Source organism: Peromyscus maniculatus, chromosome 8, assembly GCF_049852395.1.
Source record: "Peromyscus maniculatus bairdii isolate BWxNUB_F1_BW_parent chromosome 8, HU_Pman_BW_mat_3.1, whole genome shotgun sequence".
In the NCBI taxonomy this organism is placed as follows: domain Eukaryota; kingdom Metazoa; phylum Chordata; class Mammalia; order Rodentia; family Cricetidae; genus Peromyscus; species Peromyscus maniculatus.
In genome coordinates this window covers 95,098,091-95,122,247 of record NC_134859.1, presented here as the reverse complement: position 1 = coordinate 95,122,247, position 24,157 = coordinate 95,098,091, and the positions used below count along the sequence as shown (strand labels likewise).

General features: G+C 51.2%; 1 protein-coding gene and 1 long non-coding RNA gene across 2 annotated transcripts in view; one reads left to right on the top strand and one right to left on the bottom strand.

The window, feature by feature from the left end:
• Cacng4 (calcium voltage-gated channel auxiliary subunit gamma 4) overlaps nt 1-24,157 on the top strand; it is a 62,624-nt gene that overhangs the window by 7,524 nt on the left and 30,943 nt on the right. The gene's annotated exons all lie outside the window — the stretch shown is intronic.
• Nucleotides 8,839-24,156, bottom strand: LOC121831492 (uncharacterized). Its single transcript, XR_013041933.1, has 5 exons — nt 23,164-24,156; nt 18,876-18,956; nt 17,323-17,389; nt 14,338-14,496; nt 8,839-9,331 (listed from the first exon to the last, which is right to left on the bottom strand). It is a non-coding gene; the product is annotated as an uncharacterized LOC121831492 (long non-coding RNA).

Here is a 24,157-nt window from a genome sequence, read left to right as displayed (position 1 = left end):
GGCTATGGGGTGAGGCAGGCAGGCCTGATTCCAGATAGAAGCTCTGCTCAGTTCTCTAACCTTCAGAGACACACAGGGAACTCGGGCGAGGGGTGGGGCAGGTCTATTAATGGGGTGACCTGGCATCTGATTTAAATGCCCAGCTCCTTCCTTTATTAATAGCAAGGCTCACCTGCCTGTGCCACCCAGCACGAGACCTCAGCCAGCCTGGTAGCTGCTGATGGAGGTCACTCCTCACACACAGCAGGCAAAGGAACCTCAGGACCAGCAAGGCAGAGTGACTTGCCCAAGGTCACATGGCAGTGACGAGGGTCATGAACAACAGAACGCCAGTGAGTGCCGAGGCCACCCTGCCAGGGTCTGTCCCCAGCACAGCTTCCACTTGGGCAATAAGCCACTGCCACAGCATATGCATCAGGGTAGAATCCATAAATGCAGAGCCACTGGGAAGTTCACGGCTGTGGGCTCCATGTCTCGGGGCATCACTGCTACCATGGCAGCCTCTGCCCTCCACCACAGCCTCGTGAGGCCCTTCTCCCTGGTATGTGTGCAGGAGACACCTTCAAAAGGGAACACATTGGTTCCATCCTTCCAGGAGGAGACCTGCCCCCACCCCCGAGTCCCCACCTCTAATTATTTTTTTCTTATGGTACCCCACACTTACTACAACTGCTTTACCACAATTGGATCCTCAGCCCTCTTTTTATTTATTTTTATTTTTTATCTTGAAACCAGGTCTCACTGAAACGGGATAGTAGGGCAGTGAATAAGAAAGCAGCCAGCATACACTTACAGAGTAGGGATTCCCAAATAGATGGTTTGGAGGGGGCTGCCATGTAGAACTGTCCCGGGCTCCTGCATGAGGCCCCAGAGGTGAGCCCTGTGAGTCTAACTAGGCAGGTGGGGGACGTAGGTGACAGCCTCCAGCATACACAGCAGACCCTTCCAGTGCAGCTCAAGGGTCTGTCCCTCCCAGACCCCAAGCTCTCTCTCTCTCTTCTGGCTTCCAGACAGCAGAGTGGACTCTCAGCCATACCCAGTGTCGCTGAGTACCTGGACCCAAGATGGGTGCAGGGACTCCATCAGTCAGCCCCTCCTTGGGATTTTCAGACATTCACCTGGGTGTCCCCAGACACTGGTGACCTCTTAGGTGTATGGGTTCCGATCTGGACTGTAGCCACAACGCCTCTCACCCCCAATCGCTCAGGCAGTGCATACAGATGTAAAGGTACCTGGAGACAAAAGCCATGGTCTCTGTGTTAAGCCAAGATTGCATTTGTTTATTGTTTGGGGGTTTTATTTTTGGATATTTGAAACAGGGGCTCATGTAGTTCAGGATGAACTCACTTAGTAGTCAAGGCTGACTTTGAACTGCTAATCCTCCTGCCTCTGCCTCCCAAGTGCTAGGATTGCAGATATGTACCGTGAGGCCCAGGTTGCTTCTGTTGTAACTCAGGGCCTCGCACATGCCGGGCAAGCACTCTACCACGGAGCTACAATCCCCGGCCTGTTTGGGTTCCGTAAGATGGCCTTACTGCATAGCTCGGGCACTCTTGCAGCCTTCCTCTGCAGCCTCCCAGGCACTGGGATCACAGGTGCACACCACCACACCTGCTGCAAAGTGCTGTGAGTCCCTGCTACCCTCTCCATGGCTGCCTCGTCTCTGAGAAAGAACTGAAGGGCCTAAGAAGTTCCTTAACACAGCAGAGTTCCATCCACACAGAGCCCAGGAAAGAAACGAATGAGTAAAAATTGTCAGTCTGCCTGCCTGCCTGCCTCACCTGCCACCAGCCTTCTACTTCCTGGCTGGCAGAGGCAGAGGCAAGACCCAAATGCTCATCACAGACAACCCTTTCTCCTCACATCAGTCCCTATAGAAGCAGCACTGAAGTCACAGAGATCTGGGTTCGAGTCTAAGCGCCACCACTTTGTCAGCTGTGTATCTCCAGACAAATTACCTAGTCTCTCTGAATACCAGTTCTTTCAGTATAAAGCATGGTATTGTGAGCTCAGCTCCTGGGGTTGTTTTAATGTTATTCTATGAAACATGCAAACGGCCTTTCCTTGTGCCTGGCACCTGGTAATCATTTGAAGCATGCCACCACTTTTTTCCCATTTCTGTAATTCCTGAACTTTGGAAGTCTTCACAGTAGAAATAGATCTCCCAGATGTTGCAGCTGACCTGGGCAGATTACCTGGTCAGCTTCCAGGCCTCCAGGGTCTGGAGATGGAGGAGGCTCAGCCTCCCCTAGTGGAGCTCATAGGTGCTACCTCATCACTCCAGGAGACAGAGCTCCACATGGCTGCCTGCCAAGAGCCCCAAAACTGATGGCTGAGGCAGAAGGTAAATGGCCATTGGTATCCCGCAACAAAAAGACAACATCTGGGGTAAAGCTAAGGATGGCCCGATGCATCCTTCTTCCTGCCTAGAGCCAAACTCAGCTCAGGCTCCAAAGCTACAGCTGCGATTCCCAGTGTCAGGGATGGGGACAGATAAAGCATGGCTGGGTCCCAGGATGCGGAGACCATTGCAGAAGGTCAGCGGAGCTGTGGACTGGTTCCCATTTTGTCACTAACCATCTGGACACCCTTCAGCTGATCCGTTAACCTCTTGAACCTTCTTGACTTGCTCAGTCATCAGATTGGAAAATGATACCCACCCTTGCCTCCCTGCTTCCTCCCTCCTCCCTCCTGAGTCTCCCTCCTCCATGCTTCCTCCCTCCTCCCTCCTGTGTCTCCCTCCTCCATGCTTCCTCCCTCCTGTGTCTCCCTCCTCCCTCCTCCCTCCTGTGTCTCCCTCCTCCATGCTTCCTCCCTCCTCCCTCCTGCGTCTCCCTCCTCCAGCTTCCTCCCTCCTCCCTCCTGTGTCTCCCTCCTCCATGCTTCCTCCCTCCTCCCTCCTGCGTCTCCCTCCTCCAGCTTCCCTTCTTTCTAGCTTCCCTTTCTCCTCCTCTCTCTAACCTGCCCCTCCCCCAGTGGGGTGCAGACATGCAGTGTGAAGAGATTTGGGGAGGCCTGTGATGGTGGCCATGCCCCCATAGTGTCAGGAACCGAGACTTCAGAATCTTTTTCTTGGAAACGCTCTGGGCTTGCCCCTGACCCCCAACACACCTTGACAGGGAAAGGTTTGCACATGAGAGCCTCACGCATGAGGTGTGGGGCAAGCTGTCTGCCAGCCGGAGGAGTCTCCCTTCGCTCTCCCACAGGTTGTCATCGGCCTCCGACAAAAATCAGGGGCTCTGCCTTGTGCCCGGCATGGCACTGGCCGCTGCAGAGACAGGGGAGAGCCTTTTTCCTGATGCTTGCTAGCTGTCTGGGCTCCCTCCAGAACACAGCTTCTACCTTATTTCCCAGCCGCTTTCTCCTCTGTGTGGGGCTGCTGCTCAGCCCGCCCCTGCATCTCCACCTCGACGCCTGCGGTGGCATCCCTCCTCATCCTTCGGCTCTCTCTCTGCATGCAGCCACAGAGATCTTGCCAAGCTACCAGTCAGATCACATCACTCCCCAGCTCCCTCCAGTGAGAACGCACCCACTTGTGAAAAAGTCAGGCTTGGCCCTGATGCCTCCAGCTCTAACCCTGTCCAGCTCTGACATTTCCCGGAGTCTCAAGTGAACCCCCTGATGCCGAAGAGAAGGAGAGGTTGGAGGCCGTCGGAAAGGCCTGTGTTGGAATCTTGCTCCGGTCTGCTTGGGCATGTTCCTTTGTTTCTCTGAGCCTCTGTTTTCTCATCTGAGAAATGGCGGTATGGATGCTAGGCAGTCCCCATGTCATAGAATAGCCACAAAGGTCAAATGGGATTGTACCCAAGGAACCCCGCTCTGACCAGGAGCTGAACCAGTTCATGAAGAGTTACTAAGTAAGATGACCCAGTGGGTAGAGGTACCTGCTGCCAAGCCTGAGTTTAAGACCTGATTGTCACATAGTGAGAGGACAAAAGAATCAACTCCTACACATTGTCCTCTGACCTCCATGATCGTGCTATGGGATAGACAACACCCCACACACACACACACACAATAAGCAAATATATATTTAAAAATTTAAAGTCACTCTTTTACCTGCCAAGCTTGAGAGCTTGTAGCTTAGACTTACATGTTGTAGGCAGCCATCAAGTGGGTTTTGTGGGTGCACACCTCCTGTGGGGCAGAGATGGAATGAAGCTGGGAGGCCACCAAGGCTGTCCTTGAGGTGAAATGGTGAGAGTCGAAGCCAAGATGGTGGTCTGAGGGAGGTCAGTAACTGTTGGATATCCAAAAAGAAGAGTGTTCCAAAGGCTGAAGGAGGACTGCCCAACCGGCTGGGGGTCGTAAGTGGCAGTTGGAGAACAGGTCCAGAAGTAGGAGACCAGGAAACCCACAGAAGAGCCATTTTATTTTCCAGGGCTGAGTGGGGAGAGGAGGGTTCAACTTCGCTGTGTATCTGGCTGAAGACCTCCCCTCTCCTGGGCTTGTGGCAGCCATGGCCTGGAAATATAGATATGGAAGCCCTGATGGATGGATGAAAATAGCTCCCCCTGGTGATGTGAAGTAAGTCCCAGTGCTTTGGGCTAAGGTGCCAGTGATACTTCTGAACTAAAACTCTGGCTGAGAGGCCTGGCGGTAGACTTTTGTTGTAGATGTTAACCTGCGATACAACAGGTGCTGTAGGGATCCTGGAAGGCTGACATTCCTAGTTGGGTAGGAAAGGGAGAGACATCTGGGAAATTTGACATCAGGATGGCTAGAAAAACCCAGATGCCAGGGGCTGGAGATATGGCTCATTGGGTAAAGTACCCAAAGCCCTAGGTGTGATTCATAGCACCCCACAAACCAAGTGTAGTGGTGCTCATCTGTAATTCCAGCACCTGGGAGAGAGGGAGGCAAGGTCAGGACCAGTTCAAGGTCATCTTCAGGTACTTACAGAGTTCAAGGACTGCCTAGACCTCAAAGACTGGAGGGAGAGGAGAGGAGAGAAGAGGAGAGGAGAGGAGAGGAGAGAGACAGAGACAGAGAGACAGGGACAGAGAGACAGACAGAGACAGAGAGAGAGGAGAGAGAGACAGACAGACAGACAGACAGAGCTCATTTTCTCATGGTAGGGGAGAGGGGCGTGTATGCACACACTATGTGAAGGCCCAAAGTTTGATGTTGGGAGTCGTCCCCGCCACGAGTTTCATTCACTGAGGCAGGGTCTCTCCATCAAACTCAGGGCCTGTTTATATGGCTAGTCTTGTTAGCCTGTTTGCTCTGGGAATCCTCAGTCCCTTCCTTTCTAGGCTGAGATGACAGTTACACCCAGCCAAGCTGACACTGAGGTGGGATCTGGGGACTCAAACTCTGGCCTCGTGCTTGTATGAGAAGCACTTCTGAGCCAACTCCCCAGCTCCTTAACCACTTCTGACCTAGAGGACCCGGCAAATGCCAACAGTGATCCTGAGTGACCTGCTCTGCTTCAAGAAGGCCTTGGGGTATAGAAAAGCTAGTGCTGGGGGGAGAGGATCGTGGCGATGGCTGCTGCTTAGAGACAGAGGTAGATGTGGAAGCTAGACCTCACTTGTCTGGCATTTTCTAAGAACTATCACCAGGATGCACCTCCCATCAGGATCAGGGGCTGCCTCAAAGGGAAACACCACTACCAAGCGTTTGGAGGGGCCCTGCTGAGTACCTGGTCTTGGGCTAGGCACTATGGATCCAAAAAGCCTGCAAATACTTCCCCTCTGATTCTCAAGAGCCACCTGCAACAAGGGAGACATTTCACAGAATGGGGTGTGGTGTGAGTGTGTCATGTAATGGGCTGGGACTACACAGTACTCTTGTAACTGGCATTGTAGAGAGAAGGCAGAGCAGTGAGGCAAACCCAGACCTGGTCTAAGTCAGGATTTGAATCCAGACTTCCTCCTCCTATCTGGGGAACCCTAAGCCAACCACTCCACCCTCTCTGAGACTCAGTTGCTTTCTCTGTAAAATGGGTTGGTAGCAATCCCCGCCTTGCTCATTTTCTGGCAGGAGTGAAGGGTGGACAGGCAAGAGCTTGGCATGGCGCTGGAATTGTGGCCATGTAACCATCTGCAGCTCATTTTCTCTCATAAAGGATGCCCAGCACCTGGAGATTTTGTGATAGCCCAGAATGAGCATGGGTCTTAGAAACAGACATCTTTGGTATTTATACCCCAAGACTTCTGCACACTTCACTCCTAATCCATACCCCAAACCATAGGCACGGAAAAATGCTGCGACCCCCCCCCCCCAATTTCAAGACTCCCTCAGGACATCTCAGGACACCCAGGCGCCCATCCAGGGGCTGCACAGCCCAGCCAAGGCCATGCCACCAGCTTGTCATTAAGATGCTGTGGGTGTGGGCTGAGGCCCCCCGGCACCGCTTCCGGGCCTCACTCTGAAAAGCCCCGATAACAAGTGTACATTGACAGCAAGGGTTCCCCAGGCGAGCACGCTGTCCCCAGCTCGCATCTGAGCCCTCGCCCGAGACATTTTCTCGCTTCAACAGTTTGGCTTGTCATACAAAAGGGGCTCTGATTCCTCCTGATGGCTGACTCCTCTTGCATGAAAAATGGTTTTTGTTGTCTTTGAGTCCAAGGAGCCCGAGGATTCCTGAACGTGAGTCCGGGCCAGATGCCTGGTGACTGAGAGGTCCCACTGGCCTAACCGTTTCGAGGGGCTCTCTTCTCCCGCCTTGGTGATCACTTGCAACCTGGAGTCTGAGGCCCTGAGGCTGTTGCCCTCTGGCCTCCGAGTTTCTCTCTCCTATCCTCATACTAGTCAGGTCCTTTTTCCATGAATGCGTTGGATGTGTCCCAAAGGTTCCTTTCTGGGTGGCCACTATGCTAAGATGGCCACCATCCCCACCATTTATATGCCTGACCACCTCTGGGGTCCTCTTTTTGTGTGTGTGTGTGTGTGTGTGTGTGTGTGTGTGTGTGTGTGTGTGTCCCCACTGTGTGTGTGTATGTGTGTGTGTATGTGTGTGTGTGTGTCCCCACTGTGTGTGTACCCCCACCGTGTGTGTGTGTGTGTGTGTGTGTGTGTGTGCCCCCACCGTGTGTGTGTATGTGTGTGTGTATGTATGTGTGTGTGTGTATATGTGTGTGTGTGTGTCCCCACTGTGTGTGTGTACCCCCACCGTGTGTGTGTGTGTGTGTGTGTGTGTGTGTGTGTGTGTATGTGTGTGTGTGTATATGTGTGTGTGTGTCCCCACTGTGTGTGTGTACCCCCACCGTGTGTGTGTGTGTGTGTGCCCCCACCGTGTGTGTGTGTATGTATGTGTGTGTGTGTGTGTATATGTGTGGGTGTCCCCACTGTGTGTGTGTGCCCCCACCGTGTGTGTGTGTGTGTGTGTGTGTGTGTGTGTGTGTGTGTGTGTGTGTGTAGAGAAAGAGGAGGGGGCTAGAGTTCAATGTCAGGGGTCTTTCTTGGTCTTGCTCCACCTTGTTTTTTGAGACAGAGTCTCTCACTGATCCTAGAGCTTACCAATTCAGCAAGACCAGCTGGCCAGAGCACCCCAGGCATCTGCCTGTCTTACTCCCTAGCGCTGAGGTGACAGGCGCATGCCGCCTCTCCAGGCTTTTGTGTGGGTCCTGGGGATCAACCTTGGGTCCTGGTGCTTGCATGGTGAGTACTTCACCCACAGAGCCATCTCCCCAGCCCCTCCCCCTCTTTCTTTTCCTTTTTATTTCTAATAATTTCTCCTCTTCTCTTTCTTTAAATCACGCAAGCTTCCTGTGCAAGACAGACAGCCTTTTTCAAGTTTTTGAAGCATTTCCTAGATTTAAAAAAAAAAAAAAAGTATTCTTTTAACTCTGCCCTGATTAGGAGGGTTCTTAAACACAGAGAGAATTCTATTAAATAGCAAATTGAGTGAGTGAAAACCCCACAGTTGTGGGACCTTTAAAAATCATCTAGTACAAGGTAGATATGACTGTGGCGATGGCTGTTTTATTAGGCTGGGAAAAATATTGGAAGGAAATTCACCAGAATGTTAATGCAGTAGTCACAGCAACCAGGAACGATTTATCTTATCTCCTATGGTTTCCAAATTTTCTATTATGTTGGGGGAGAATGGTATAAACCTCATGCTTAAATGGAAGGGAGCCACTGGGCCTGACTCCAGACAGATGAATGGATGGATGTGTTCCTTCCCCACCAACGGTGTTCCGTCTCTTTATTCTTAAACGCATCTAGGCACCACGCCCATGGCTTCTGGCCAGGGTTTCACAACTGGCCGCCCCTGACTTATAACCAAATTGATTCCTGGATCAAAGCTTTCAAGAGCCATCCAGAGTTGAATCTTTTATTTCCTGTACATTGCAGTTTATACTCTGGGTTTTCATCCAAGAGACCTGGCTCCGTCGATACAAAGTGCCCAAAGTAATTGAGGGGAAAATGAAATGCAGATGTGGGCTCCTGGAGACTTCTATCACAGATGTGAAGCTGAGTGCCTCAGAGAGGGCCCCAAGGCCCTGAGACCTCCAGAGGGGACAGCCAGACTGACCAAGTTCCTTCAGAATAGGACTCGGAGTGACGTTGAGACAGAGGCAGCCTCGATCTGTTGCTTCCCCCAGCCTCTGGGATTCTTCCCCAGTGACAAGATTAAACAATGCTTCGTTGCACCGGAAATGCTCACACTCTTTCAGTAAAGGGCTCTGTCAAAAAGAGAGAGAGAGAGAGAGAGAGAGAGAGAGAGAGAGAGAGAGAGAGAGAGAGAGAGAGAGAGAGAGGAGGGAGGGAGGGAGGGAGGGAGGGAAGAAAGAAAGAAAGAAAGAAAGAAAGAAAGAAAGAAAGAAAGAAAGAAAGAAAGAAAGAAAGAAAGAAAGAAAGAAAGAAAGAAAGAAAGAAAGAAAAGAAAGAAAGAAAGAAAATTGCCATTGCCAATTTCATTTGTGTAAAGTTTGGACAAATCTGTGCAAAGGGAGTGCACAGGAGGAAAACCAGCTTCCACGGGGCCTCTTCATGCTAGTGACGTGACCTCTCTCTCTTGGTCTCACAGTCACTTGACCCTTGAAATGCCGCTTGATGCAGAAGTATCAGCTCTCTGTCCTTCCTGACAGCCAGGTCACCATGCTGCTCCCTGTTAGCAGGGGGCTCAGTTAGGACAAAGGTGTGAATGAACACAGCGGGAGAGGCAGGGGACGACAGCACAGGCTCTCCAGCTCTCATTTCCAGCTCTTGACCTGGGAAGGTTATTCTTGATTCTGATCAAAATTGCCGTCCCTCAGCAGTGACGTCACTCCTTTCGCCTTCTGCCTTTCCTGGAACCTGAAAACAAAGCACTTGTCTCTGGCCCTTCAAGGCCCTTCAGATTCTTGGAAGTGGTTATTTCTCCTGAGTCTGCCCATCTCTGGAATATAGGAAAGGAAATTTACCTGGATTTTTGGTTTTTTGGTGTGTGTGTGTGTGTGTGTGTGTGTGTGTGTGTGTGTGTGTAAAATATATGGTGGTTGCATTATAGCTTATATGTCGTGTTAGAGATTATATATATTTGGTTGCAGTGTGTGTGTGTGTGCGTGTGTGTGTGTGTGTGTGTGTGTGTGTGTGTGTGGTTTGCCCGTTTCTGGCTTAAAATCAACATATTATAAAACATGGGCTGGTACCAAGCACTAATGAGATGCTGAGACCGGACCCCTTCAGGAGACCCTCTTACCTTTTAGAAGTGAGCCCAAGCAGGAAGAAGTCCAGATTAGCCCATTCCAGTCCTGATGGTGTGTGCCTTCTTTTCCACCATGGCAGCTTATCCACCCCACCCTCTCCTGATCACCTTTCTCTTTAGCATAATTACAAATCCTTTAACAACTATCGAGTGCTCTCTGTGGACTGAGCACAATGTCTATTATCTCGCATTCCGTGTGTTTCCCTTATGTTAGTCTGTTTTCTCCTCCTAACAGCTAGGACTTAACAGTGTTTAATTAATTATTGAATTAACTACCAAGTAATAGCAGGTAGCTCGTGGGCAGAAGAAGAGCTAGTAGTTGCAATGGTCATTACTGTGTGCCAGCAGCTGCCCTGAGTGGTTTATACACATTAGTATACATTAACCTGGTTAGTCCTCAGCTTCCCTCCGAGGCAGGCACTGCCACTGCTTTCCATAGATGGGGAAACTGAGGAACAGAGAAGTCAAACCACTTGCCTGAGGCCCCAGAACCAGCAGGTAGTGACCTCAGGGTAAGTGCCTCTAGCTTTCCTTTTTATCTCCGCTGTACCACCTCCCAATGACAGTGTTGGCTACAGCCTCTCAAAACTGCGACACAGGCATCCAGAGCAAGCCTCATCTTGGCAATGCAGCACGCATGGCATATTCCTGTGATTGCCTGAGACACAGTGGGTGTCGACACCCAGGTCGCTGGCTCCAGCGCCTGCTCTGATCTCTTTGTCAGCCTTCTGCTAAAAGCTGTCATAAGGAAGAGAAGGGGATTGCATTGTTTCTGAAATATTCCAAAGAACCTACAGTGACCCTAGGAGATTGGGGGGTCACGGTACAAGCAGTGAACACCACGGGGGGAGGCTGAGTGTAATCAGGGAGCAGGACTCACAGGGCAGTGGTTGCTCCATGCTGGCTGTGGGCCAGGCTGGCGTGGCAGGCTTCACGGAGGAGGTAGGTAGAGCTCTGGGACCACAACTCTGCCTGATGCTGGGTCCAGATCTGACTCATGCAGCCCACAGAGGACGGAGGATACTGTGAGACTGGGGGCGGCTCTGAAGATGGGGTGCCCTCAGTGATACAGGGAGCAAGCAGTCTGCTAAGACATCTCTTTGAGTAGACTTTCACCACAGACATCAAACCCCCAGAGAAGGTACCACACACTTTCACATGCGGCTTCCAACCATGGCATTCACCTACTGACTGGCGGAAGACAGTGTGACCATACTGTAGGCTTCATTCAGATCAAATTCAAAGGCAGGCAAGACTGTCTAAATAGTAGCAGCAAGATGGCTTCTTTGGGAGCCATTGATGGGGAGAGGTAGAGGGAGTCTGCCAGGCCGTGAACATGTTCTGTCTCTACCAGGGTGGGAGTTACATGGGTGTAGACACACGTCCATCTAACTCTTCTCTGTGGTAGCCTCAATAAAAGTTACCCTCCCCCGACACACAAAAAACGGCATCTGGGGTGACAAAGGCCCCCAGGTGGCCTGCTCCAGCCCTCAGATGCTTGTCCCCAGTGATTGCTAGTGTGGGTCTTCTGGTTGTTGTTGTTGTTGTTTGAACCCGATACACTCAGCGCATGCTCATTGGAGGTGTATGTAGCTAGCCCTGTGCTAAGTTCTGGGGATGTGAGGACTTGCTCATTCATTCATTCATTCATTCATTCCACTGCCTTGTGTGGAAACTGGAACCTGGGAGAAAAGGGTCTTTGTCAACAAATTCTGGGATGTAGTGCTGCTGAGAATGGCATGGCCACACACGGGTTCATGCCTCGGGATCTGTAGCCTCATGGAATTCTCACAAACCCCGTGGAAGGTGGGGCCCACCAGCCTCAGAAGGTAATGTGGCAGGAAGAGAATTGGACTTGAGCTCACCCAGGTATGTCCTAACCTCAGTTCCAACGGGATCCTTTCAGCCACTATGGCGTGATTCGCATGAGGCCTACCATTGGATGGTTCCTAAGTGGGAGAAGAACTGCCGGAGTCCCTGGTTAGGAGAAATTCCCTAACGTCTCAAGTCTAGAATAATTTGGCTTCTGTCAGCCAGGGGGAAATCAGGAGAGACTTCATGGAGGAGGTGACACTGCCTCTGTGCCTTACAGAACGTTCAGGTGTCCCTTAGGCAGGAGGAATGACCACACAGAGTCACCTGTCTTCATTCACTCACACAGTTTGACCCCCTTGTTCACTCAGCTGACTCTTAAAGGAGTTTCCAATGACACGTAGAATGCTGGCCTTGTCCTCAAAGAGCATGAGCATCCAGTGTGGAGAGAGGGACAGCCATCCCAGTCACGGTTTCTCTCTCTCTCTCTCTCTCTCTCTCTCTCTCTCTCTCTCTCTCTCTCTCTCTCTCTCACACACACACACACACACACACACACACACACACACACACACACACGACCATGTACACACAAGGAGCTTCAGTAGCAAGACAGGGAGAAGGAAGTCCTCTAAGGGATGGGGGTGTTGTGGAAGTTTTTGTAGATGACACCCATGTGAGCCAGGTTGGGGAGTTAACCATGAATTTGTCGGGGTAACAGGGAAAAGGGGGTTCTGAGCAGAGGATGGGTGAGGAAGCATGGAGGGTGCTCTAGGCATCTACGGCCATTCAGCAACAACTGCAGCCCTGAGCATGGCGGAGTCTCTGGGAAGGTGTGGACACAAGCCACGGACTGCTTGAAATGGAGCGATGTCCGAGCAGACAGCGCAAGCAGAGGAGGCGCAGGAGTCAGGCTGGGCAGAGGCAGAGGCTGATGGTCCTGTCCTCCTGTCCTGTGAGAAGCCTGTGTCTGCCCTCCTGGCTGAAAGTGCTCCGTGACACAGTGCTCACTGCCTCTGGACCGTGCAGAATGGGACAAAGGGAGCAAGGCCCAGGGCAGGGCATCTTTAGGAACACGTGAGAAGAATCCAGAGTAGGTATGGTGGGATGTGAATCGGGACAAGGGGCTGAGGGAGAGTCATGGCATTTCATTGTTTTTCATCTGGAAAACAGACTAGATGCAGGAATGTGACAGAGTGGATGGTGTGTCATAGTGTGGGCATGTGCAGGGGTAAGCCAGCTTGACTACCCTGGTCTAGTTGGACCAGACTGTGCAAGGCTCTCGTGCCTTAGCTAATTTCTTAACTGTTTAACAAACTATCTTCCTTTCGCAGATATGGAAACTGAAACACCATGAGTATCAGGAACTCTCTCAAGTGGGTGACAGGGCTAAGGTTGAGGTTTGAGCCCGGGGAGTCTGGTCCCAGAGCCATGTCCCTAACCATTGTCCAGGGAGGCCGTTACCCTCCAGATATTGGATGAAAAGGATGACGACTCTGGGGCGGTGATAGGAGATTCTGGAAGACACAGGGCAGGTGGCACTGTCCTGCGGGAACCCACTGGTGGGACATGGAAAAACTTGGGGCTTCTCGGGAGGCTTGCCTGCTCTGCTTCCAGGAAGAATTTGACAAGCTGGTGCTCCTCCCCACCCTTTTCATGCCTCCTCCCCACCCTGTTCAGTGCTCCTCCCCACCCTGATCAGTGCTCCTCCCCACCCTGCCCTGTGCTCCTCCCCACCCTGCACAGTGCTCCTCCCCACCCTGCCCTGTGCTCCTCCCCACCCTGCCCTGTGCTCCTCCCCACCCTTATCAGTGCTCCTCCCCACCCTGCCCTGTGCTCCTCCCCACCCTGCTCCGTGCTCCTCCCCACCCTGCACAGTGCTCCTCCCCACCCTGTTCATGCCTCCTTCCCACAGTACTGCTTGGGAGACAGCATGGCCCCCACAAACTGTCTAAAGAACTCTGTCAGCACACTGGTTCTGGTCTCTGGAGAAGCCCAAGCACAATAACGAAACAGGGTCACCCCTTGGGTGACTTTAAAACCCATGAGGCCAGGTAGAAAGGATAGGCTACAGTGTGCTGCACTCCCTAACCAGTACTGCTATGACAGAACCAGGGGCCGGGTGGCTCTTGTCATAGACTCCAGATACTGCCTCCCTTGGCCAAGCACCAGAGGCAGGGAAAAGTCAGAAGTGCAGTTCCTTGGAGAACAGGGAATGTCAGTAGGCAGGCGGTTGGTGAGCAGTATTTCCTGTTGGTGTTGGGCCAGTTCATGCATGCTGGCGTGCCCCAGATCACACAAGCTCCTGGTGTGTGCAGGAAATCAATTGCAGTGTGCATGCGTGTGTAGACACCTCACAACTGTGCATCCTTCTTTCATACATAGGACATGTGAAAGTGCGTGGCCGCAAAGCCACTGTCCTGATAGTCCCCAACCTGGCTACATGACTCCCTGTTTGTGCCCACCAAGGAGCACACGAGCCCCTCATAGGGCACCTGTAGCTGTGTCTGCCTGGAATCTGTCACCCACACTCAGGTGGGGTGGTGGGACAGCCCAGGCTGGAGTATGGGCATCGAGACTTTGCCGTCTCCTCCCTGTGGTGACCTGTGACCTGGCCATTCTGGTTGTCTGAGCCACCCTGGGGAGCGTCTTCCATTTCCACTCTGCTGCTGACCAGAGAGAAGCAGGCAGAGGAGCCGGGGGATTGGGGGGGTGGGGGGATGGGGGGTGGGGACCGACAATGCCGTACTCCTTTGAAGCCATGGGGCAGCTTTCCTGTTGTCCTTAGAAAACTAACCAGGGAACTCACGGTGCTCCCTGCCATAGCCCGAACCCCGTCTCCCACCCACCCACCCCACCCACGCACACTCACACCTCTAACCCACCTCGCCTGCTGAGTTCCACCTGCCCCTTGCCTTGGTCATTCATTTGTCCCTGAGGACCCATGCCATCCACTGTTCTCCAGAAGTCGGTAAGGAGTATGAGACATCAGGGGTCAGAATGTTCCGGAAAACTGTTGGCAGAGGTATCCCATATCATACCATCTGAAAGGGGCAGGAGTGGCAGGTTAGAACTGGGGTTGCCAAGGGCTTTTTAGTCACATCATACGTAGCAGGGGGGGCAGTTGTAGAGTGTATTGTGCCCCCCCTCAAAGATGTATTAGAGTCCTAACTTCCAGTACCTGAGTGGGACTTTAGAATCAAATGTAATTAAGTTAAGCTGAGGTCATGCTCTGTTGAGGTGGCCTGAACCAGTAGCCTGGGTGCTTATGAGAACAGAGGAGGTGTGGGAGGAGGAGAGAGGAGGAGGCAGGGTCTTCTTCGAGCCAGAGAGCCTGGCCCTGTCCACACCTCAGGCTTCCCAAGTCCAAGAGAGAATGAAGTCAGATGTTTGAAGCCACCCACCCAATGTGTGGTCCTTAGTGGCAGCACCCCCGGGAAGTGAATTCAAGATGAACTCAGCCTACACATGACTGCCAAAGTCAAGTGGGCTCCAGAACATTTTTGTGCATCACACTCCAAGAGACTAAAATTCTCACAATTTTGTTAGCCACCGTGCATTGATAGCTCCCTGTGGAAGAGCGGGGGGAATAGTTGTCAGTAAAAGTACTTGCCTTGTATGCACAAGGACCTGAGTTCAATCCCCCGAACCCGTCTTCAAAAAAAAGAAAAGAACAGCCAGGCATAGTGACTCAGGCTTAAAATGGCAGGAGTGGCGAAGTGGAGACAGGTGGGTTCCTGAAGTTCACAAGCTGGTCTACTTGGAAGTTCTAAGCCAGTAAGAGACCCTGTCTCAAAAAAGAAGTGGACAGCAATTGAAGACCCATGCCTAAGGTCCTCTGGCCTGTATATATGAGTGCACCCGTATACATGTGAACATGGACACATGCGCACACACATACACACACACACGCATGCACGCACGCACGCACGCACGCACGCACGCACACACACACAGTTCGCTGTGGAGTCTAAGAATGCATACACATGAATACAGTGTATTCATTACTCCCTCCAATCAGCCTGGTGACATAAGTCTTGATCATAGGCTCATTTCAGTTGTAAAAACTTGAGTCTTAGATGAAATAGTTTCCCAAAGGTGACGTGAATTTCTTCCTGGAGCCACAACTCCTTTCAAGGCTGGATTGAGCTCCCAAAGGCAAAATGAACTTTTTCTGTGAAACATATATTCATGTAAAAAAGAAAAAAAGAGACTTCCTAACACATCACCAAAATCTCAAAGAGTATAGACATTATCTCAGTTTCCATGGCTTGGGAATGGGAACATGTCCATAGCCCCTCTGCTCAAGTGTCCCAAAGATACACAGACGGGATACGCCCCTTCGTGGAGTGTGGAGTCCTCTATCTATAAGCTTGCTGGTTGCTGACAGAAAACAGTCAGCTGTGGTTGTCCATTGGGGGCCTGCTAACCTGCTAGCCATCACCCAGGGGCCTTGAAGCCATCGATGGTGGCTTGCCCCGTGACCCCATTGACAGTTCACAAACAAGACCCTTCGCTTGCTTCCAGGCTGGGAACTGAGGGGACACACCTCCCTGGCTCCTTCCTCTCCAGCCTACATGGGAAATCTATAATACACAATCCCATTAACATATTCCTAGGTCCTACCCACCCTCCAGGAGATGTCTTGAGGCCACCTTAGGATTTGCCTGCCACAGATAGAGGGACTTTGTTACAAAGGGTAACTCCCAGGCAGGTGAACTTGACTATGAAGTCTGCCTTTGTTCTTGATTAGGAGAGTGATCTCAGGGAATTTGCTTCTGCTCTCTTTAAATCTGAGTATCCCTATTTATAAAAGGAAGATGATAATACCAGACTTAAAGGGCTATTGTGAGGATTAGATCAGCTCAACCACAAACCCAGGCAGTTGCTAGATGCTCATAAATGACAGCCCCCTCCGTCCTGCCCTGTGCAAACAGATCTCACAAAACATCAGCTTGGTGTTTCACACAGAGGACACCACGTCCTGGAGCCTAAAGGCCTGGGGACTCCGGCCTGGTCTTGGGTGAGATTCACCTAAAAAAAATCATATAATTTCCCACACCTTTCTGTTTCTTCCAATGATGGGAACCACAGTAGCTCTGCCTGGAGAAAGGAGAAGATGAATTGAGATCTTCAGTCTAGAAGCACTTATTCCACTGTGATGGGCTACCATTCCCCTTCTCAGCATCCAGAGCCAGAGGACTCTATCCTGGACACTTCCTGGTGCTGAATCAAGGGGGCTCTGGATTCCTGCTAGTGACAGACATCTTTGCCCCTGTGTGATCAGTGTGTTGGTCCATTATATTGGTTCAGACCCTTAGAAGAAGCTTGTTAGGCTATCAGTGTCTCCTGATCACGTGTAAGGACACCAGCCTACGAGGGTATCCCCATCCAGAAAGGAAACAATCCCCCACCCACCCATCCCCCCAAATGCAAAGCCCAGGATACGACCTGATAACTGCCAACTACACACTTAAGATTCTTGCTTGTAAATCAAAGTCGTCTCTAGCTGATGGCCAGAAACCGTGCACATCTCAGGCCGTGATGTCCAAGAGCACAGGAAGCAGGAAGTAAAGGATCTGAAGGCTGAGCTTGCTTTCCAATTTCAAAGAATAATTATGGTTTGAAATGCCTCTGTCTGCTCTACATTTTCAGCCTGTCATCTTGCCTGGAATGGACTCATTCAGGGAAGCGACTGCCTACCCACTCCGTGCATCCACAAGCCTCAGCCATCCCTAGTTATGGTGACACTTCCTCACTCTGCTCTCAGAATCCCAAATCTGTGCCTAAACTTGGGCACAATGTATCTGCCATGTCACCAGATATCTGCTTAAGGCTCCTGGAGGGCAAGGATAGTGGCCTTCACTCACAATTTCAGAGCATCCAAGTCCATGGTCTAAGTCAATGTTTGCTGGATGAACCAATGTGCCAATGGACCTGGAAAGGAGATAAGAGCAGGGACCTTACTGTTCTCCACTGTTCAGTACACCCGTTATCCACAGGGCGTGGTTCCAGACCCCTGCAGACACCCAAGGATATTCAGCCCTTTGTATAAAATGGTAGTATTTGTGTAAAACCTTCAAATATCCTCCTGAGTACTTCAGATCGTCTCTAGATGACTTACGGTACCTAAAACAATATAAATGCCGTGTAAAGCATTGTCATGCTGTTGTGTTTAGGGAATAATAAGGAAACCATCTACACACACACATTATATAAAATACTATTTTATATAATATATATATATATATATATATATATATATATATATATATATAACACAGTGGTTAATATACAGAAGAAAAATCTTCAGATACAAAGGGCCATCTCCCGGAACCCCACATTAGGTCAATCAAAGATTCCCTATGTGAAGTTGTAAAATTTGAGACAGGCAGAGTCTGTGGCTGACAAGCCCCCTATCCGTCATGACCATCCATCCGTCATTTTTTCATTCTAACCCTGGGTACTCCCAGGTACTCAGCATGTAGCAATATGAAACTGTGCTAAAGAGGCAGCTCAGGGCTTAAGAACCAATGAACTGCTCTTGCAGAGGTTCTGAGTTCAATACCCAACACCCATATGAGGTAGTTCATAACCGCCTGTAACTCCAGCTCCAGGAGAATATGACGCCTCAGACCTCTGAGGACATCTGTACTCACAGTCACACACATATGCACACATAATTAAAATTAAAAATAAACCTAAAAAAACATTTTCCCAATAGCATTAAAATCCCCTCCCGCCCCCGCCCACCAGCACACCATTTCTCAGAGAAAGTTATGTTTACATAGCTTGAACAGTCCTGCCTGGGTTGGATTGAGTGGCTGGAGAGAGGGGCGTAGTGAGTGTCAGGCAGGAAGCTGTAGGTCCCAAAGTTCCCTAGACCTTGATTCAGAGCCCACCCATCTGGTGTGGGGCTTCCCGAGCCATAGGAAGGTTGTGTTCGCAATGCTTCTGCATACAGTACCAGTCCTGTGGCTGGGGAGCCCCAGCCAGATTGGCCCAAATGTAGCCTCAACAGCAGCCCAGCCCCCACAAGACCTAGTCCAGCTCAGCATTTATTGGGTATTCTTTTTTTTAATAAGAGGATCCGCCCAGTTACACAAACGCAAGAGCCCGTAAAATCTGCATCTGCCCTTGGCTAGACTGTAGATAAACAGGAAAGGCTTCTTCCCATGAGAGTAAGGCTGCTCTGTGGGGCCATTTAGGAAAGGGGGTGTGGAGGTCCACTGTGGAAATGCCCCCTCTGGATGTAGCTACGATCCCCCTTGGAGTCTCCCTCTGAGGGTGGGGACAGCAGGCGTCTAGGACTTAAGCACGGGTTTCCAGACGTAGGGTTGGCGACTTCTGGACAGAGCTGGCTTTAATTCCAAAGGCTAAGTCTGCTCCTCCAGTAAGGGCCGCCATGCATGTGTTTCCTCACCTTTGTCTGGTCTCCGTCTCCCCAGACTAGCAGAGAACATGGCCCTCAGTCTGCCCTTTCCAGCGCCAGCTGTCACGAGCCCTGTCAGCAAACAGAAACCTTCAGACCTTGCTGTTCTGAGGTCCTGGAGGGAAATCCTCAGCGTGTGCCCCATCCCTGTCTCCAACAGTCAAATGTCAATAGTCAGCCCTGCTCACTTGCCCAGGGAGACCCTGGCTGTAATGGCCCTCAGAGTTCACACAGGGTAGGGTACTCACCAAGCCCAGAGTGCCTGGGACTCAGTCTGCTTGGCGCTCAGGTCCCCAGCAGGGACCATGGGGTCTGATGCAGAGCTCAGGCGGCATTTGCTGAGAGCTTTTTCATCATTTATGAATGACTCCTGGCAGCAGCCATGCGAATTAGGGCCCAGCTGGAGGCCTGGCCTCTGAGAGGCTGGGCGGGCAAGACCCAGCTTCCAGGCTCTTCCTCTTCAGCCCTGCCAGCAGCATCGTCCCTGCGGCTGCAGCTGCCACTGTGGGCCATACTTCCTAAGCACTGTACCTTCCCAAAGCCGCCAACACCACACATTTGGGGCGTGAGAGGCCGTTCATCTGCCTATGCCCCCATTGCTGTGCCAGCCAGAGCCCACTGTGCACCCCCTCACCCTGTGCCTGAGAAGTCAGCCCACCCCTGCCCCACGGGTGACCAAGTGCTAGCTCCTCCTTAGTCTGGAAACCCAGGAGGCACACCAGGGCTATGTGCCGGGAACTCCCTGGTTTTCCCTAACTAACCGCAATCAAGGCGATCGATCCTGTTACTCTGGCTGCTCAGAACACGAAAGTGAAGCATGGGTTTGGGAGCAGGAGGTTGCGCTGTGGCCACGAACCGCCTCAACCAGACTGTGAATTGGTCCCCAAAGTGGCCCGATTGTGACCATCAGTGACCACAAGCTGGGTGACATGAGAAAGCAGCAGGAACTTTGGAGCCAAGTATAGGCAGTTTGAAAACCAGCTCTCTGTGTCTGTTCATTCTATCACTTTCTAGAGCCTCGGTTGCCTCCTCTGTGAAATGGAACCGCAGTGCCTATCTCCTGGACTTCTGGGGTCCATTGGTATACACCAGCAGATTATTGTGACGGTACAGAGTTGGCAGCTTTGGGGGCACTTGAGGAGGTGGCGCATAAGCAAATGCCAGGTGGGCATGGCAGCCCATCTGTAATTCCAGCCTCTAAAGGCTGAGACGGAATCCCTGGAGCTAGCTAGCTGGTCTCATTGGTGAGCTCTGGGTTTGATTGAGAGACCCTGCCTCAATGAATAAGATGAAAGAGCGATTGAGGAAGAGTCTTGATATCAACCCCTGGCCTCCGCCTGCCTGTGCACACATGTACCCATATCCATGCGAGTATGCATGCACACCACATACGGGACACATCAAAAGAAGAGGACAAGGGATTTGCCTACGTCTCCATGGTACTTCTGTAGAGGCTGGTGGTGGGACGAGGAGAGGGGGGAGAGAAAGGGGACAGATTTCCAGGGCAAGGAGGGGAAGTGGGGGGAAGGCAAGAGCTGGCACCTGGATATTTCCAGAAGTACACAGTCTTCAACTGTAGACAGAGCTGCCTTACAGAGGACATTAGGCTCCATCTAGCATCTTTATTTTTCTTTAACAAATGTCCTCCAGGGCCAGTTTCAAATCGAGTTTAATCTGGTGGCTGAAGATCTAAAGCCTATAACTCAGAGCCACTAGGTGTAAAATATTCAGACCTCAGTGGACACGGTGCTGGCTCCCGGCCACGGCGCTCAGGCCGCTGACCTGCTTTACAGCACCTTGGCAAACTGCTTTTTTACAGCTGCTGTCTAAAGCACTGCCTCTGTCTGTGACCCAGAGAGGGTTGCTGGAGAACTGAAGATGCGTGGTCCGTGTGGCTGAGCAGGGATCTCAAGCGAGAGGAAAAATGGCTTAATGAATAATGGAAGCTTTGCGGTCACAAGGTGGCTTCTCGCCATGCCTGAGGAGTCTGGCTTTTGAGCTCCAGCCAGGCAGAGGGAGGCATGAAAAGGGCAGGGTAGAACCTGGCAGGGATTGAGTCGTGGGAATCTACCTGCAGCTTGCCACCATCTTGGGGGGTGACCCGCTTTACTTCCGAAGCAACCGGACTGTAGGGCTTGAGAACAAAATGTGTCGAGAACAGGATTCAGACAGGTCTCTGGGTTTTCTGGGGTTTGTGCATGGAGCTATCCGTCCATCCTGCTCATTGGTGGTTACTTCATTTCGACATTAAAATCAGGTAAAGTGAAGGCTGGTGACGTAATCCAGTCGACAAGGACCTGAGTTCAGTGCCCAAAGCCAGGCTTGGTGGCATGTGCTTGTCATCCCAGAGCTGAGAGACAGAAACAGGCATCTGTGTCCCCGGAGCTCAGCGGCCCATTAGCTTAGCTTTATCAGTGAGCCCAAAGGCCAGTAAGAGCCAATGCCTCACAAAAGCGGGGGGTGGGAGGGACAGTTTTTAAGGAGTGAAACCTGAGGTTGACCTCTGACCGCCACGTGTGTGCACACATGGGCACTCGTACATAGGCACACGCACACAAGTCAGTTAAAATCGTACTCATCTGACATCTGATCACATTGAATCCAGCACTGTGGTTCTTGGGGGTACAGCCCATGGATTTTCACCTCCAGAACATTTCTATTTATCATGTCACATCAACTTGGGCTTCCAGCACTGCTGAGTGGACTCAGGAAGGCCTGTGACAGAGAACTCAGTCCACTGGCATCTTTTGGTCAGAGACATTGATGTCCTAACTGTGGCTCTCCCTGTCCAGGTTGGGCATTCTAGGTCCAGGGCATTTCTCTCACTGCAGGGCAAAAGGAAGAAAGAGTGTGGAGGGAGCATTTCTTTCTGTCTTTTGCATGTGAGTGCATAACCATGGGTTCAGGAGAGACCAGTGCTCCCTACGTCCCCAGCCTCACGGGTCCTTTGGTTTTTACCATCATGAATCAAGCAGGTACTCAAGGACAGATTTTGTCAGATCAAGGGCTCTGGCTTAGGAACTGAAACAGTTTACACATAGATAATGCAAGAGGCTGGGATGGTGGAGGTGTGCAGAGAAGATGGATTGTCCCCCAACTCCAGCATGGCTAGCAAAGTCCAGGATGCTCAAGTCCCTGATGCGAAATGGCTACGAATTTGCATATCACTAGCACAAAGCCTTCTCTTTGTGTTGAGTCATCTCCAGCGTCTAGTCCTCATACAGGATTCTGTACATTGTATTATTTAGGCAATAATGATGGAAGTTCGCATGTGTTCGGTACAGACGCACTTTTCCCCTGCATATTTCTGAACTGCTGTTGGTTGGCTCTGTTGATGCAGAACTCGTAGGGACAGAGGGCTGGCCATAGGGAAAAGAGAGAAGGGGTGGCAGCTGGGAGGCTTCATAGGTGTGGCACCTGCCCTGATGACCTTTGAAAGTTTGCAAGGAGATGTGGCAGGGGTCAAAACAAGGGAACATGCTTGGGAACGGTTTAGTGCAATAAGGGTTGCACCCAATGCAGTGTGGTTGGAGGGTAGTGCCCACAACAGGACTGGGGAGCAGGGGAGAGCCTGGCATACCCAGATCTTCTCCTGAAGGAGGTGGGAAGTCAAGCATAGCATTGAAGTCCTATATCATCAAATCACCCTAGCGGGGGATTTTGAGTGAGGACTCCAGTTAAAAGTCATGCAGATCCAAATAGGGGCAGAGGAGGAAGGAGGCAACGTCAGGATGTAAAACTGAAAGACTGACTGGTGGATTGATTGAGTGACGAAGAGGGAGTCCTCCGGGAAATACGCCTCCAGAAGATTTCAGTTGAGAGAGAGGTGTACACCTGTTATCCCAGCACTTGAGATGGGGACAGGATGATCAGAGACCTGTGGTTATTTTTTGACTCTACAGAAAATCTGGGGCCAGCCTGGATTACATGAAACCCTGACTCAAACCACCACCTCCACAACAAATAAAACAAAACAAACCAGGGCTGTCAGGTTGGCTCAGCAGGTTCATTCCTGGTGACCCGAATCCCACCCCTAGAACGCTTGTAAAAGTAGGAAGGACCCTGGAGTGGTGGCGCACACCTTTAGTCCCAGCACTCGGGAGCCAGAGGCAAGCAGATCTCTGTGAGTTCAAGGCTAGCCTGATCTCCAAAGTGAGTTTCAGGACAGTCAGGGCTGTTACATAGAGAAATCTTGTCTCAGGAAAAGAGAAAAAGTAGGAGAGAGCTGACTCTACAGAGCTGTGCTCTGACCTCCACGGGCATTGTTCAGCATACATACCCTCTCATGTCACTCACACACATAACGGGGACAATGATGATTGTAGATATATTTTTTAAAAATAGGCACATTTCCAGAGAGACCTGGGGCTCCTCCTTGGTTCCTGGGTACCTCGTATGGTTCAGAATCTGGCCAATGGGGAGACAATGTGGAACATTCCATCTTCTATGTTGGGCAATGTTAACCCTTTAACTCCCAGCTGGTGCCTGTGTGCATGTGTGCATATTTGGTTCCAGAGAGAGCAGAGCAGTGTGGCCTAAACACTTGGGTCCTGAAGATGACTGTTTGGGTTCTAAACACAACCGTACATTTACGGAACCTCTAGGGACCTCAGTTTCTCCTTTTGGTCATGTGAGGCTCACAGCAAGGGTCGACAGAATTAAGACAGTGCACTCAGAACTGATGTCCCCACGAGGTGCCAGCTGCTGGTATTGTCATTACTAATGTCATCAGAGCAACCCTTGATGCCCACACCACCCCAGGCTTTGGTTTCATGCCCCTGTCTCAGCTCTGAAGTCTGTGAGGAAAAGCCTGGGCTAGTGCAAAGTGTTAGGACAGCCAAGGCTTCGAGTTTGCGCTGTCCACCTGGATGGCTTCTAGAGACCAAACAAAGCTTTATCTAGGTGAATGAGCAAAGAGTCCTGCCCTCCCTGACCATCTTCCACTGCCCCTAGTAAGCGGACAGTGGGTAAGAGGTTAAGAAGCCACCTGGAGAATTTAGATGAAATTGGTGATGTCCAAACCTTGACCACCTTCCTAATGAGGTGATGGATGTGGCCCCGCCCCTTCCTCCAGCAAGCTGCCATTGCTCTGCTCTCTGCGGCTTCAAATCCACCTCTTTGTGTGGTTTATTTGCCAGCATTGCTCTTGCTTAATGGTGGGGCTGAAGTACAGCTTCTCATTAACTTTTATCCTCCCCATAAACGGCCTGCTTAACTCACAATGGCAATTGTTCCGCTCTGTTCCCGAGGGTTTCTCTGCAGCCTGGCTCCAG